The sequence below is a fragment of the Anoplophora glabripennis genome, unplaced genomic scaffold, assembly GCF_000390285.2.
Source record: "Anoplophora glabripennis isolate ALB-LARVAE unplaced genomic scaffold, Agla_2.0 scaffold2, whole genome shotgun sequence".
NCBI classification, from domain to species: Eukaryota; Metazoa; Arthropoda; class Insecta; order Coleoptera; family Cerambycidae; genus Anoplophora; species Anoplophora glabripennis.
The window spans coordinates 673,693-688,153 of NW_019416325.1; the positions used below are offsets into that span (position 1 = coordinate 673,693).

General features: G+C 32.5%; 1 long non-coding RNA gene across 1 annotated transcript in view; it reads right to left on the minus strand.

The window, feature by feature from the left end:
* Positions 1-3,209: 3,209 nt before the first annotated feature.
* Positions 3,210-14,461, minus strand: part of LOC111691389 — a 68,224-nt gene continuing 56,972 nt past the window's right edge. Inside the window, exons 3-4 of the long non-coding RNA XR_002762934.1 lie at positions 8,452-8,586; positions 3,210-3,329 (exon numbers count right to left, since the gene is read on the minus strand). This is a non-coding gene — a long non-coding RNA (uncharacterized LOC111691389). The remainder of the gene's footprint in view (positions 3,330-8,451; positions 8,587-14,461) is intronic.

Below are 14,461 nucleotides of genomic sequence, written 5' to 3' on the forward strand. Positions count from 1 at the left end.
TTAATTTGTTCATATTTTAGTTTCACTTGGTAATGTTTAGAATTTTTCTTTGTAGTTATGCATTGTTTCACAAATTTTGTGAATTTTCAGCGATTTCAGCGGGAAAATTATTGGCTAAATATTTTTTTGTTCAGGAAACTTATGACAAAATTCTCCAAGACTAATTCGACCCTTTTGGACACTTTCATATTTTCAGAATTTTTGAATATTTTCATGAGCTATTATTATAGCCTTAGAAAATTATTGGTTAAAATGTTTTAACAAAAATATTTTTTTGTTCAGGAAACTTCTGAAAATATTCTCCAAGACTAATTCGACCCTCCTAAATCGATTTCTAGACTCTGCGTTGAGCTAAACTTAGAGGGACAGGAGATAGGTGTACGTTTTTTTTTGCTCGTTCAACCTTTCCGAATATTTTTAGCGATTTCCTAACAAGTCATTGAATTTAGGGAAAATACGGTACCAGCGTGTTCAGTGGTTCCGAATACGTGCGTATAAATGTTTTTGTTCATGTTTTGGACACTTTTATATTTTGAGAATTTTTGAATATTTTCATGGGCTATTATAGCCTTGGAAAATTATTGGCTAAAATTTTTTTTGATCAGGAAACTTCTGAAAATATTCTCCAAGACTAATTCGACCCTCCTAAATCGATTTCTAGACTCTGCGTTGAGCTAAACTTAGAGGGACGAGAGATAGGTGTACGTTTTTTTTTGCTCGTTCAACTTTTCTGAATATATTTAGCGATTTCCTACCAAACCATTTAATTTAGGAAAAATACGGTACCAGCGTGTTCAGCAGTTCCGAATACGTGCGTATAAATGTTTTTGTTCATGTTTTGGACCCTTTCATATTTTGAGAATTTTTTAATATTTTCATGGGCTATAGCCTTGGAAAATTATTGGCTAACATTTTTTTTGTTCAGGAAATTTCTGAAAATATTCTCCATGACTAATTCGATCCTCCTAAATCGATTTCTAAACTCTGCGTTGCGCTAAACTTAGAGGGACGGGAGATAGGTGTACGTTTTTATTTTTGCACGATCAATCTCTGAATATTTTTAGCGATTTCCTACCAAACCATTTAATTTAGGAAAAATACGGTACCAGCGTGTTCAGCGGTTCCGAATACGTGCGTATAAATGTTTTTGTTCATGTTTTGGACCCTTTCATATTTTGAAAATTTTTGAATATTTTCATAGGCCATTATAGCCTTGGAAAATTATTGGCTAACATTTTTTTTGTTCAGGAAATTTCTGAAAATATTCTCCATGACTAATTCGACCCTCCTAAATCGATTTCTAGACTCTGCGTTGAGCTAAACTTAGAGGGACGGGAGATAGGTGTACGTTTTTTTTGTTCGTTGAACCTTTCTGAATATTTTTAGCGATTTCCTACCAAACCATTTAATTTAGGAAAAATACGGTACCAGCGTGTTCAGCGGTTCCGAATACGTGCGTATAAATGTTTTTGTTCATGTTTTGGACACTTTCATATTTTGAGAATTTTTGAATATTCTCATGGGCTATTATAGCCTTGGAAAATTATTAGCTAAAATTTTTTTTGTTCAGGAAACTTCTGAAAATATTCTCCAAGACTAATTCGACCCTCCTAAATCGATTTCTAGACTCTGCGTTGAGCTAAACTTAGAAGGACGGGAGATAGGTGTACGTTTTTTTTTTGCTCGTTCAACTTTTCTGAATATTTTTAGCGATTTCCTACCAAACCATTTAATTTAGGGAAAATACGGTCCCAGCGTGTTCAGCGGTTCCGTACACGTGCGTATAAATGTTTTTGTTCATGTTTTGGACACTTTTATATTTTGAGAATTTTTGAATATTTTCCATGGGCCTTGGAAAATTATTGGCTAAAATTTTTTTTGTTCAGGAAACTTCTGAAAAAATTCTCCAAGACTAATTCGACCCTCCTAAATCGATTTTTAGACTCTGCGTTGAGCTAAATTTAGAGGGACGGGAGATACGTGTGCGTTTTTCAATTTTATTTGTAATATGTGAATTTTTCAGTTTTTGTGGAGAATTTTTGGCTAAATAATTTTTTTGTTTAGGAAATCTCTGTGAAAATTGTTGTTGTGGGCAACATAGGTTAGACTTTTTCAAGAAATATTCTGTACGATCACTAACTTTAATTCGATAATAGTTACGATTTCTTTTTCAGGAGGATACCTGCAGAAAGTCGTGTGGAAGGAGCAACATTCGAAGATGTATGTTCCTAGTACTCAGGCGTTATATTAAAATCGTCTGGGACTAGGAGTATATTTTTGTTGTTGCTCATATCAACACAGCTACAGGATAGCAAAGGGGATAAAGCTATGTGAAGAAATAAATGTAATAAGAATTAAGTGGTCTTAGTGTTAGGGCTTTTTAATCCTATAATAATTTATAACTTAGAAAATATTTTAAAAAATGCTCCTTACGAAACTAGATTTTTTTTATGTATTTAACGTAAGACTAGTTTGAATTGAAGCAAAATTCTGGAGAGGGGGAGTTTTCACAAAAAAATCCCCTTTCCAGGATAATTGAAATTAAATTTTAAAATTTCGGTAGCAGACGTGAGCGGAATTTTTTGTTAAATATTTTGTACTCCCCTCCTGTTCCAGGCTGGACCAAGAGGGGATTTTTTGTTCCATTTTTTGCCCCTTTTTTGTTCCGGGCACGAAACAAAGGAGATTTTTTGCTCCATTTTTTGTCGATTTTTAACAAAAAATGTGATGGACGGATTTTAGTTAAATTTTAAGCAAAATCCACCAAATTTTTTGTTAAATATTTTGTCGATGTACTCCCCTCTCGGTCCAGGCTGGACCGAGAGGGGTATTATTTGGAGCAAAAAGTGTCACAGAAAATCCCCTCTCTTTCCAGAATTATTAAATTAAATCCAGAAATTAAATTTTAAAATTTCGCTAGGTAAAAGTGAGGAGATTTTTTGATAAATTTTCTGTCCATCTACTCCCCTCCTGTTCCAGGCTGTACCGAGAGGAGAAATTATTTAACAAAAAGATTCCCTTTCCAGTCTATTCAAATTAAATTTTTGAGAGAGTATTTTTGTTACACTCGTCCCTGACAAAATGTTTTTTATCCACATTTCACACTCGAAATTTTTAATTTCGCTTTTCTATTCCACCATGAAGATTAGGTATTTTTTTAAATGAAACACAAATAATTTTAATAAGAAACTATATTGTAATAACCATACAGGTTGCCTTCTAATAAAATTAAATTACATTATGTTTGAAAAATACATCTTTCTGTCACCTCCTGTGCTTTTCGTGTTGTTTCCAATTCTGGCGTTTCTGGTTGCAGCGTCTCGTAAATTCTGTAAAAAAAATAAGACTTATTAGTTTCTCAAACTTACATACAGTATTCTTACTGAACTAGACATAAAACAAATTTATATGCACGCTGTATAATTAAAGAATATAAATTAAAAAATATACAGGGTGTTAGTGATAACAAACTGTAGTGGCTTTGAGCCTGTGTTACAAAAAAAACATTTTTATGATATCTTGTAACAAAGATAAAATAATAATAAAAGATAATATGCCAACTGGTAAGTAGAAAAATATGTTTGTATATTTAAAACCTTGTGGTCCCTGCAGTCTTACAGAAAACGTGTCACCCTATACACAATTAACTAAATTCAACTAAATAAGTAACACAATTATATAAACAAACTATCGTCTCTCAACAATGTAATTACTTTAACTTTGAAAGATAGTTCAAATGAGTAACGTAATAAAACATATTTTTAACCGATTTTATTAATAAATTTTTATTTCTTTCACAATTCCATGTCAAGTTCTAGAACACAGACAAAAACAAACTTTTTAAGTGGCTAAATATGGCTCATGACTAAAAAAAATGTTTAAAAAAATTCCATCAATTCTTATACGTCAAGTTCATAATAATAAACAGGCTACACCATAAGGTTTTACTTGTAACAAGCTAATTAAAATAACAATTTCAATAAAGCAAGAAAAATTTCACAGTTTCGCTTTGAACTATTGAAAAATATACACTTTTACTGGGCTTATACGTCTATAAGGTTTCAATAGTTTTATTAAAAATAAAACACTGGATAATGTTAATAAAACCAAATTTCCTGTGAATAGAACTTTATTTATGATGCCGTTCGTGTCCCAAATTCTCTAAATCTAATATTCCTTTGAAAAATTACATTGCATTATATTGTTATTACAAACAAAATTGTAATTATAAAAATAGTCTGTTTTTTTTTTCTTTGTGATTATACCTCCAATTATGAACACAATTGTAATTTTACAGTTACAACTGTAATTTTACAATAAATTTTTTACAGACATATTTGTGATTGTGCAAACATAATAACAGTTTCTTTTCTTTGTGATTATACCTCCAATTATGAACACAATTGTAATTTTATAGGTACAACTGTAATTTTACAATAAATTTGTCACATACATAATTATAATTGTGCAGACATAGTAACAGTTTCTTTTCTTTGTGATTATACCCCCAATTATGAACACAATTGTAATTTTACAGTTACAACTGTAATTTTACAATAAACTTGTCACAGACATAATCGTAATTGTGCAAACATAGTAACAGTTTCTTTTCTTTGTGATTATACCTCCAATTATGAACACAATTGTAATTTTACAGTTACAACAGTAATTTTACAATAAATTTGTCACATACATAATTGTAATTGTGCAGACATAGTAACAGTTTCTTTTCTTTGTGATTATACCTCCAATTATGGACACAATTGTAATTTTACAGTTACAACTGTAATTTTACAATAAATTTGTCACAGATATAATTGTAATTGTGCAAACATAGTAACAGTTTTCTTTTCTATGTGATTATAACTCCAATTATGTACACAACTGTAATTTTACAGCAGTATTTTTACATTTGGTTTGGGTAACTTTCCTGAGAATAGAAAATTGGTTAAACTTTAATCTACTTCAAATTTGAAATTCGGTTAAGGTAGAAAGGTAGTATTTCCACAATGTAATTTTACAATAAATTTGTCACTCTTTAATCTAATTGAAATTTGAAATTCTGTTAAGGTAAGAACCAATATTACCTAACATTTTTAGTTTACAATGTAATTGTGAAGTCACATTTTAATTGCGATTTCACAACACGTGTTACTGGAAGTAAGTACCCGGTTTTATGCATACAACTGTAATTTTACAGCAGTAATTCTACATTTTTTGGGTAACTTTCTTGCGAATAGAAAATTTGTTAAACTCTTTAATATACTTCAAATTATTCCGTTAAGGTGAAAAGGTAGTATTTCCACAATTGTAATTTTACAATAAATAATATTACAAATAAAATTGTGATTGTGCAAATACGGTAACTGCTTTCTTTTCATTGTGATTATATCTGTAATTATGCATACAAGTGTAACTTTACAACAAAATTACATTTTTTCGGGTTATTGAATCGAAAATTTCTACTATACTTTAAATTTGAAATTCTGTTGTAGAAAGTAATTTTGCCGAACATTGCCGAACACTGTAAATCAAATGTTACTATGAAAAATTAATTTGTATAATGTTAATATTAAACACAAAACTGCAATTATTCAAATAACAGTAACTGTTTTCTTTGCTTTGCGTACTATGCATACAATTGTAATTTTACAGTTGTATTTTTACAAACAACAAAATTACATTTTCTTGGGGGTTACTAAATCGAAAATTTGTGATGTGATTAATGTACTTTAAATTTGAAATTAGTAGTAGAAAGTAATTTTACCGAATATTTCTTCTCGAGTTCGGTGAATCAAATATTACATTGCATAATATTGAAATTACAAATAAAATTGTAATTGTGCAAATACAGTAATTGTTTTCTTTGCCAACAATTGTAATTTTACAGACTGTAAATTTACACTAAATTTACATCTTTCTGGGTAATTGAATAGAAAATTTGTCAGTCTTTAGTCTACTTCGAATTATGTTGAGGTCAGAGGTAACTTTCCCGAATACATTTTAGTTTAAAATGTGATTGTGAATTCACATTTTAATTGAAATTTTACCTAGTATTCCTGCCGACAAGTATTTTATTTTGCATGACCCCACAGAGCTCGACCTTTCACAGGTTACGATTGTTAGTTGGAACGTATCGTGGGGCGCAAATCAAAGACGATAAAAAATCCGCGAGTGAAGCAAAACCGGCGAGTCCCCTATCCCGTTAATTAAGGGTCATTATTCATGGAAATTCCGCAGCGGCAGGTATTTTATTAATACCGATCCGTATATGAGTGACCTTAGCATTAACTGTGCGTCGTTCTGTGGTGTCAGGTAATTATCTAATGGGCCATTGGGCGTAAAACGCCCCTATGTTGTGAGGGTGAAGTTGGGGTCGAACTAACACCACACCCTACAGGAAGTTGCCGTATTATGAACACAATGGTCAAGATAGCCGGCCGCTGGCCCGGTAAATCGATGCATCCTACTAAACGATGCTGGCCGATAAGGAGAATCGCTCGCTATCTGCCGCACCGCATGTACAACGTCACGCTCAACAAAAAATCTACTATTTGTCCCTCCACATGCGCCTTATAAACTAATGCAAAAAATTAAAGGGTCAAATGAATTTCCGAAATTTTTCCGTGACTGTATTTAGGTGAAAAATGGTCGTATCGGGGATTAAAAAAAAGCATTTTGAACCTCAAAGTTTTTTTGGTCGAAATTTTTTAGGAACTACGGTTATCATATAGTGCGACAAAAAAATTTTGCAAATTTTCTTTTTTTTTTCAAAGTCCACGAATTTTTTTTCAGCTAAGCCATTGCATGGACCAGATAGCTTATTTATTCAGCTGCAATTTCCTTTTTTTAAATTTCGATACGACCATTTTTCATCGAAATATCGGACTTTTAATGGGAAAGGATCCTTTTGTCTTCAATCATCGATATCTCGGCGACAAATGGTCGTACAGAGAATTGAAGGGCAGTTTCGAAAACTGGAATAAATTTCCTATAACATGCCGCCGCAACTTTTCGGAAACATTTTTTTTTTTTCATTTTTTTACACGAATTTAAAAAAACAGGGTAATTTAGGTTTTTTTAGAAAATTGACGGCTAAATTAGAAATATTCACGAAATAACTTTTACAGTTCGGTATATCCAAAAGAACTCTGTGAAGTTTTATCTCGATCTAGCCAACCGTTTCTTTGTTTCAAACAGTCAAACTTTTGATAAAAATTAAATTGTCACGTTTTTTGAGCTTATAACTTCATAATCATGATTAATATGGAAAAAAAATTGTTTGAGGTTTCCTCAGATTTTTACCGCAAAAAACGTTTAAATTGAAGAAAAACATAAAGTTTTTTTTTGTTCTTTTGCGGTAAAAATATGAAAAAAACCTCAAAAAAAAATTTTTTTCCCAGTTCCGACAAGATTTCTCGACTTAATGAAGTCTCCATAAAACAACCCTTGCGCAAACAAATAAAATATGAACGAGACGGACCAGAACGCTTCATTAACGCTCTCGAGACGTCTGTCGGCGCGACGTTAAGCGTATTATAAAATATTTATTAATATTGAAATTAATATCTCACAAAGTGGTACCTACGCAGGATGGGGAGCCGTGAGGGAAACTGTTGTTTTCCGCGAAATCTGTGTAATATTTACTCTGCTCGCGTTTAAAGGATTAAGTCGCAGATGGTGAACGTTTTCTGAGCTTTTATCCTCCCTTGCTCATAAGCGTTCTTGAGGATGTCAGGAATTTAATAATTAAAATCGGCCGTAAAAGGTCGCGCGCATTTTCATGATCTTCAATTACAAGATATTTAGTAGCACCGCGATATCGACCTGTATTATCGCAAATATAATGTAGCTTCATCGTTTAGAACACACTGTATATATTTTATTTACATCAGCGTGTTATTTTTTAAAATATGGCCTTTTATTTAGTCTTTTCCCAAAATAGACAGCGAAGGAGATATATTATTTTAAAGTTGCGTTGTTGTTTTGTCACTATTTCATCGCCATATTTAACGGCATATGCTTTGGAATATGGACATTTCAAAAAATATCATTGAAAACAGTCATTAATTGTTAATTTGTTCAAGATAATCCAGACTTATTTTGCAATGTTTTCTGCTGTTTTGCTACAACGAAAACATTATTTAAGGGACAACTCTACTAAGTTGTTTCATAGACATATTTAAGCGTATTCTAACAATGTTATGAAACTTTACAAGAGCTGGGGATGAAATAGTGACAGCCACCCTCACTAAATGACCGTACAAGTCTAATTTTAAAGTAGGAATAAGATATCTCGAAGGATTTTCAAGATACCTAGTAAAAAGGGTACATAAAAAAAGGTACGCTAATTCTGTAGAATTTTAAAGAAACGCCAGTATAATTAAATTTATCATTTTGCTTGAAACTTTTTTAAGCGATTAACTATAGAAAATTTTAAAATATCGTTACCTTTGAATCACCAAAGACTCTGTTGTTGCACGTTTCGAGTTGTGCTCAAAACCTGCTCTATCCAAACTGGATCAACTGGCTGCATCGTTTCTTCCTGGGTCATGCCTGAGGCACTGCTTAGGTCATACTTATAATCTGAAAATAAAATATTTTTTTTTATTATTGTTATCGTTATCGTTGTCATTATTTGCCTGTAGGGGGAATGAGAAATGGAAACTAACATTGGAAACGCAGAAGCAGTTTTAAAAAACGTATTTTATTATTGGCTCTCGCAATTTTTTACTTTATTTGGAAGATATTACAAATTATTTTTTTGTGCAATCATGAAAAGAAATATTCTGTATTTTTATCACCCTTGACGAAGACTAATCAGTAAAAAACAGCTGCTACAAAGACATCCATTATACAAAGAGGTTTTATTTAGATTTGAAGTATTCTACCAACCCTTATTTTGTCGTTTTTAGAGAGTTATTGGTTATAACAATTGAACCTTTGGCTTACTAGACCAGGGCGGATCTGTTTTGAGGTGGATGTGAGAGGGGGCAAGCAAATTTTTTCTGGATTACCTTCAGTACAAGTCACATAATAAAAGTGTAGATCCCTAGATCTGGGCGAGGTCCGGAACATTTTCAAAATTGCAAAAATGTTTAAAAAATTTAAAAAAATACCTGTTTTATGTGAGTTATTTACTTATATCTTGAAACCTATGCATTTTGGGAGAATATTGAAGCGGAAAAAAGTTTTAGAATTGAATTTTGCACAATATACTGTTTGATGTTTATGTGTAAATTTATTACCGATGTTGCAAAATAGCAATAATTGATGAAAAAAGGGCAAAATCAAGTTTTTTGGATATTTTTTTTTTAAATATTTTAATTGCTCCGAGGGCATTCTGATTTTGGTAAAAAAAACTTTAGAGTATAATAAAACAACACAACAAATTTCATTAAAATCGGTTCGATAGTTTTCGCAAAATAATTTTTTGAAAATAATTTTGAAAAAAATTTTCGAGTTTTAAAAATGTTTCCGCATAGAAAAGACCGCTCAACCTTTCAAATGGTTCAAATCAAAGTTAATATGCTTTTTTTTAATTTTTAAACAATTAGATTTCATTTATCAATTTGTAATTTAGTTTTTTTCAAAAATTATAATTTTAAAGTACTATTTTTTCTTAATTTTATCTGTATTTAACAAAAAAAAAATTTTTTTAATGTTTAAAAAAATATATATTTAAATAATTGTAATAATTATAACTAAATATATTCAGTGTTGAAATATGTACTTAAACAAATTTTTTCATTGAAAAAAATGCAATAGTAAAGGGTAAAATATACAGCATATTTAATGCATAAATAATAAACTTTGTTTACAACAAAATATGTGCAAATTAGACAGTTGGCATTACAATATTCGAATTCCTTGGTTCGCGATAAAAAAAAAATCGAAATTGGTCCATTAGAAGCCGATATAATGCAATTTTTTTCGTACCTTCGCATTTTGAACCTCGGAATTCAGTTACGGAGTGAAAGCCCCCTCCTCCCCCACTTTTCGTGTTTTGAGTCACTTTTCGCGTGTGCCAACTGCAGCTTTTCCGATAATTTATCTATGTTACCGATAACTTATGGATATGAAATTTTTTTCCAGCTTAGAACTCGGATAAACGAAGCCACTGGATCAAAGATTATTCCTAAATTGTTTATAAATTAACGGTAAATGCCAATAAACTTTGTCCGCTTATATCCCGAGAACCAATAAACGGAATTTAACTTTTTTTTTTAAAAAGAGAAGCGTCTTTCCGAGTACTTTAAGATTATAATTTTTGAAACAAACTAAATTGCAATTAATAAAAGTAATCTAATTGTATTCTAAAAATAAGAAAAAAGAGTGTTAACTTTTGGCCGTCCTAATCAACCGATTTCGATTTTTTAAAAACCGTTTGAAAGGTTAAGTGGTCTTTTCTATGTGAAAAAAATTTCAAGTTTCTAGATGCTTTATTTGAGGCTGTGCAACATTTTGAAAATTTTAATTTTTTTTTTCAAAAAATTATTTTGCGAAAACTATAGAACCGATTTTAATGAAATTTGGTGTGCTGTTTTATCATACTCTAAAGTTTTTTTTACCAAAATTAGAATGCCTTCGGAGCAATTAAAGTATTTTTAAAAAATTATCCAACAAACTTGATTATTTTGCATTTTTCCATCAATTACTGCTATTTTGCAACATCGGTAATAAATTTAAACATTTTTAACTTACAGTATATTGTGCAAAATTCAATTCTGAAACTTTTTTGCCTTTTCAATACACTTCCAAAACGCATAGGTTGCAAGATAAAAAACTCAGATAAAATAGGTATTTTTTAAAAATTTTTAAACATCTAGGGATCTACGCTTTTATTATGTGACTTGTACTGAAGATATTCCAGCAAAAATGAGCTTGTCCCCTCTTACATCCAAGAAGTGGAATATTTCGACAAATCCGCCCTGGTCTATTTATTAAGTACAAACTTCAATGGCTTCTAAAATGTCATCGAAATGAAACAATTTGCGCATATTACGAGACGCGCTATATTCCGGGGTTAGGTTAGATCTCATAATATCGGAGTATTATGTCCATCCGATGTGATTTCCAATTTAGAGGCAATGCCCAGAAATTACATAATAATGTTAAGGAATTGCGTGTGCCGGTTATTGTGAACATCCGCCTTTGTTGTTTGTGTGTTCCATCTCGGTGTTAATTGTTTGCTTCGCTGTATTAATAGAAGCTCGAAGAACGGTTCCGGATGATGGGACGCAAGTGTATAATAAATTGACTTTAGGATTGAGTAGAAATTAAGAAACTGCCTGTTTCTACGGTTCCGCTACAGTTCCGGGGAAACGGGGGGTGCGTGTGTAATAATTAATAGAATAAATATATTATCCTAAACGCCAAGCAGTGCCCGCCTCAGCCTCAGACCGAACCAAAATAGATCCCGAAAGTTTGGTAATCAAATTAATATATAATTGAACAGATTTGATCATTCGCTTCGATTCGATACTTACAGGTTACTATACCTAGTTGTGAACACGAAATTTACTTATTTTATTTTATTTTTTTTTGTAAAAGACAAGAAATTTATTTACTCGTATCAACACCATGCAGCGGGTTAAGTGTCCTTTAGCACACTTGACTTTTTTTCATTTAAAACTTGATTAACTGAAGTCGTACACGACTCCAGTTAATCAGCACGAATTTTATGGGAGTCTCCCTAATACTTTCGCCCTTTATCTCTTGCACAAACAGCTCTGAAAGCTTTCGACGAAGCACGCAATAGAATTTTATTAATAGGGCAAGGGAAAGCAGCAACCTGACATTCAATATCAAAATAATGAAACTTGAATGATTCTATAACACGTAATTTTTTACTTTTGTAATCCTCAAATAATTTAAAATTACAAAAATTGAAAGATCGATAAATCTTTTGAGCGAACAGTGTCTGTTGTACATGTATAAAAACGCCTAGTAATAAAATCGCGTCCCTAAAAAATGTCCATGTCTTGTTCATTTGGCCAACAACATATTTTAATTATTTATGTCCTCAAACAATTTTATTGTATTGGTGGTAAATTTTGGTTATGACATATCGAAAAATCACACCAAATTCCGCATTGCTGCACTGCACTGCTAGGCAATCTGTCAACAACTGAACTGCCCGTTTTATCAGAAATCAGCAAGATGCTGACGCAATGTTTTTAAACAAAATATTATGCCAGGCCGACGTTTACTTGCCGGAGTGTTTTTAATTTTAGGAATAATCATGCGTGGAAAATTGAAATTCAAAATTTAAACGACAACCGCATTTCAAACCTGAATATAAAACGGACGTTTGTATGGGATTATATGTATTACGCCCATACGCACCACGAACAATTTAAATTGCAATTACTATTTTTTTCAAAAAAACCACACCCAGTTACGTATACAGGGCAACGCTTTAACAAATGCCAGACGCAAACACAAAGTACGCTTTTTCCTATACCGAGAAAATTTGATATTTATGTGGAGCTACTTTTGACATTTAGAAACAAACATCTAAGTTTGTTTTCTCAAATTCCGTCGTAAAACAGATTTTTTTAATTTTTTCTTCTTAATATTCATACCTCGCCGCTAGGCGAGCCAAGACCAGCTACTGGGACCTCAAACAACGGCGCACGTTAGTCGCAGCATATACAGGGTGTCGCGCTTAGATGTGATACAACCCTGTAAATTCTATATTTACCCTATATTTAAAAAACAAATTAAATCGGCCAAAAAATAAAGAAGTTACGGGCTTGTATCACATTTAAACGCGACACTATGTACACATTTGAGGACTACGGCATGCCTTGTTGTCAATATATTGTTTGTAGGAGCCAGGCAGTTGGATTCCTTGCGGTTTCGAAACGCTAGATTCATAAGACTTACCCACGCGTTAGATTAGGGTGGGATTCTGCTTAAATTTAAACGGGTGCGTCGTTGATCATTTGGTAGCAGGCGAATAATAATAAATAATGTTTTTCTACTTGATTAAAAAAAGAATTTCATATTGGTATTCTAGTTACACAGTTAATTATTAAAAATAATTTTTTATTTTCATTGTACTGGCAAAACAAAACATCTGGTTGTTGCACAAATTAAAGCAGTGGGTCAAACTGGCGGGGAGTTCCTTCTGACAGAACTGACGGGATTATCGATCTCGGCTGAGGAGGTTATAAGAAAAAGGTATCAAAAGTTCGTGTATAGGAACCGCACCGGCCAGCGTCGCAAGAAATCCTACAGCCGGCAGGCGTCCCTTTGAGTTTGGCCCACTAATTTAGTTTTTATGAACTGCGATATCGCTCCGGTGTAGTTATTTCTTCCGTTTTTAAATGTGCGAGTAGCGCCCGAGAATTTTAGGGAAATTTATTTAATGAGACGTTTACAGAAACGAATACCTTAAAACTACTTCCGATTTCCATGATTGCGGTACGCGAGCTTAATCAATAAACCATGGAGCCGCCAATTTTCTTTCGCCCGTATACGAGATAAGCCAGAGAAAATTAGTTTCACGATTAGGGCATGTAAATTAGAGCCTATACAGCCAATTTGATGTGAACGTGATAATACGCTCTTCGTCGCTATATTCACGATCGATTTAACGGCAATATGGTTTATGATTGTCATTACAAAACAATAGTTCCAAAAATTAATACACAGTTCAAGCGAAAAGCCCTACAGTTTTAGCGTAAATATCGCCTAAAATGCTCTAAACCTGCAAAAAATAAAACCGAAACTTCGCAAAAATATAACTTCGGGAGCTGCTCAGTGACGGCGTAGACAATTGTTTAAGTACAGTTTAAAAAACGAATTTGTGATTATAACAACCCCGGGCTCGATCGAAAAAAATAAACGTAGTTGTGGCCAAAAATATGTGATCGTCATGAGAAATACCTACGTTGTATGTATCTAATTTTTTATTGACCGGAAGGCGCTGGCTACTAACTTTAAAGAGGGGAAGTATGGTTTAATTTTTGTAAAACAAAAGCAGAGTAAATACACCTAACTTTATTATTTTTGTACAACAGGCTTCAAATTAAACAAGTGACACATAGAAAGAACAACAAAAACATTAACAACCATTTAACATAAAATGAGAGTGCCAGGCTCACCTAGAGCTCCTGTGGGGAAAGAGCATGGCAGAGAAACCCACGATCGTTGCTCTTACCACCCAAATATAAATACAAAACAACCGCTAACCAAAGGCATAAATTAAGATGCTTTGCTAATGATAAATAACACCCGACTTATTAATTTCTCACTAAATGTCACCTCACTCGAATTTGACATACACACTTCCAAGTAAAATTGAAGAGGTTTGGTGTTAGTTAGCCGGCAGGGCCGGAAGGTACTGGAGTCCCATACGGGAGGCAATCCAGCTATAGTTGAGATTTCGGAAGATCCTTCATAACACTGGAGTCCCATACGGGAGGCAATCGAGCTTAATCCAGATTCGTTC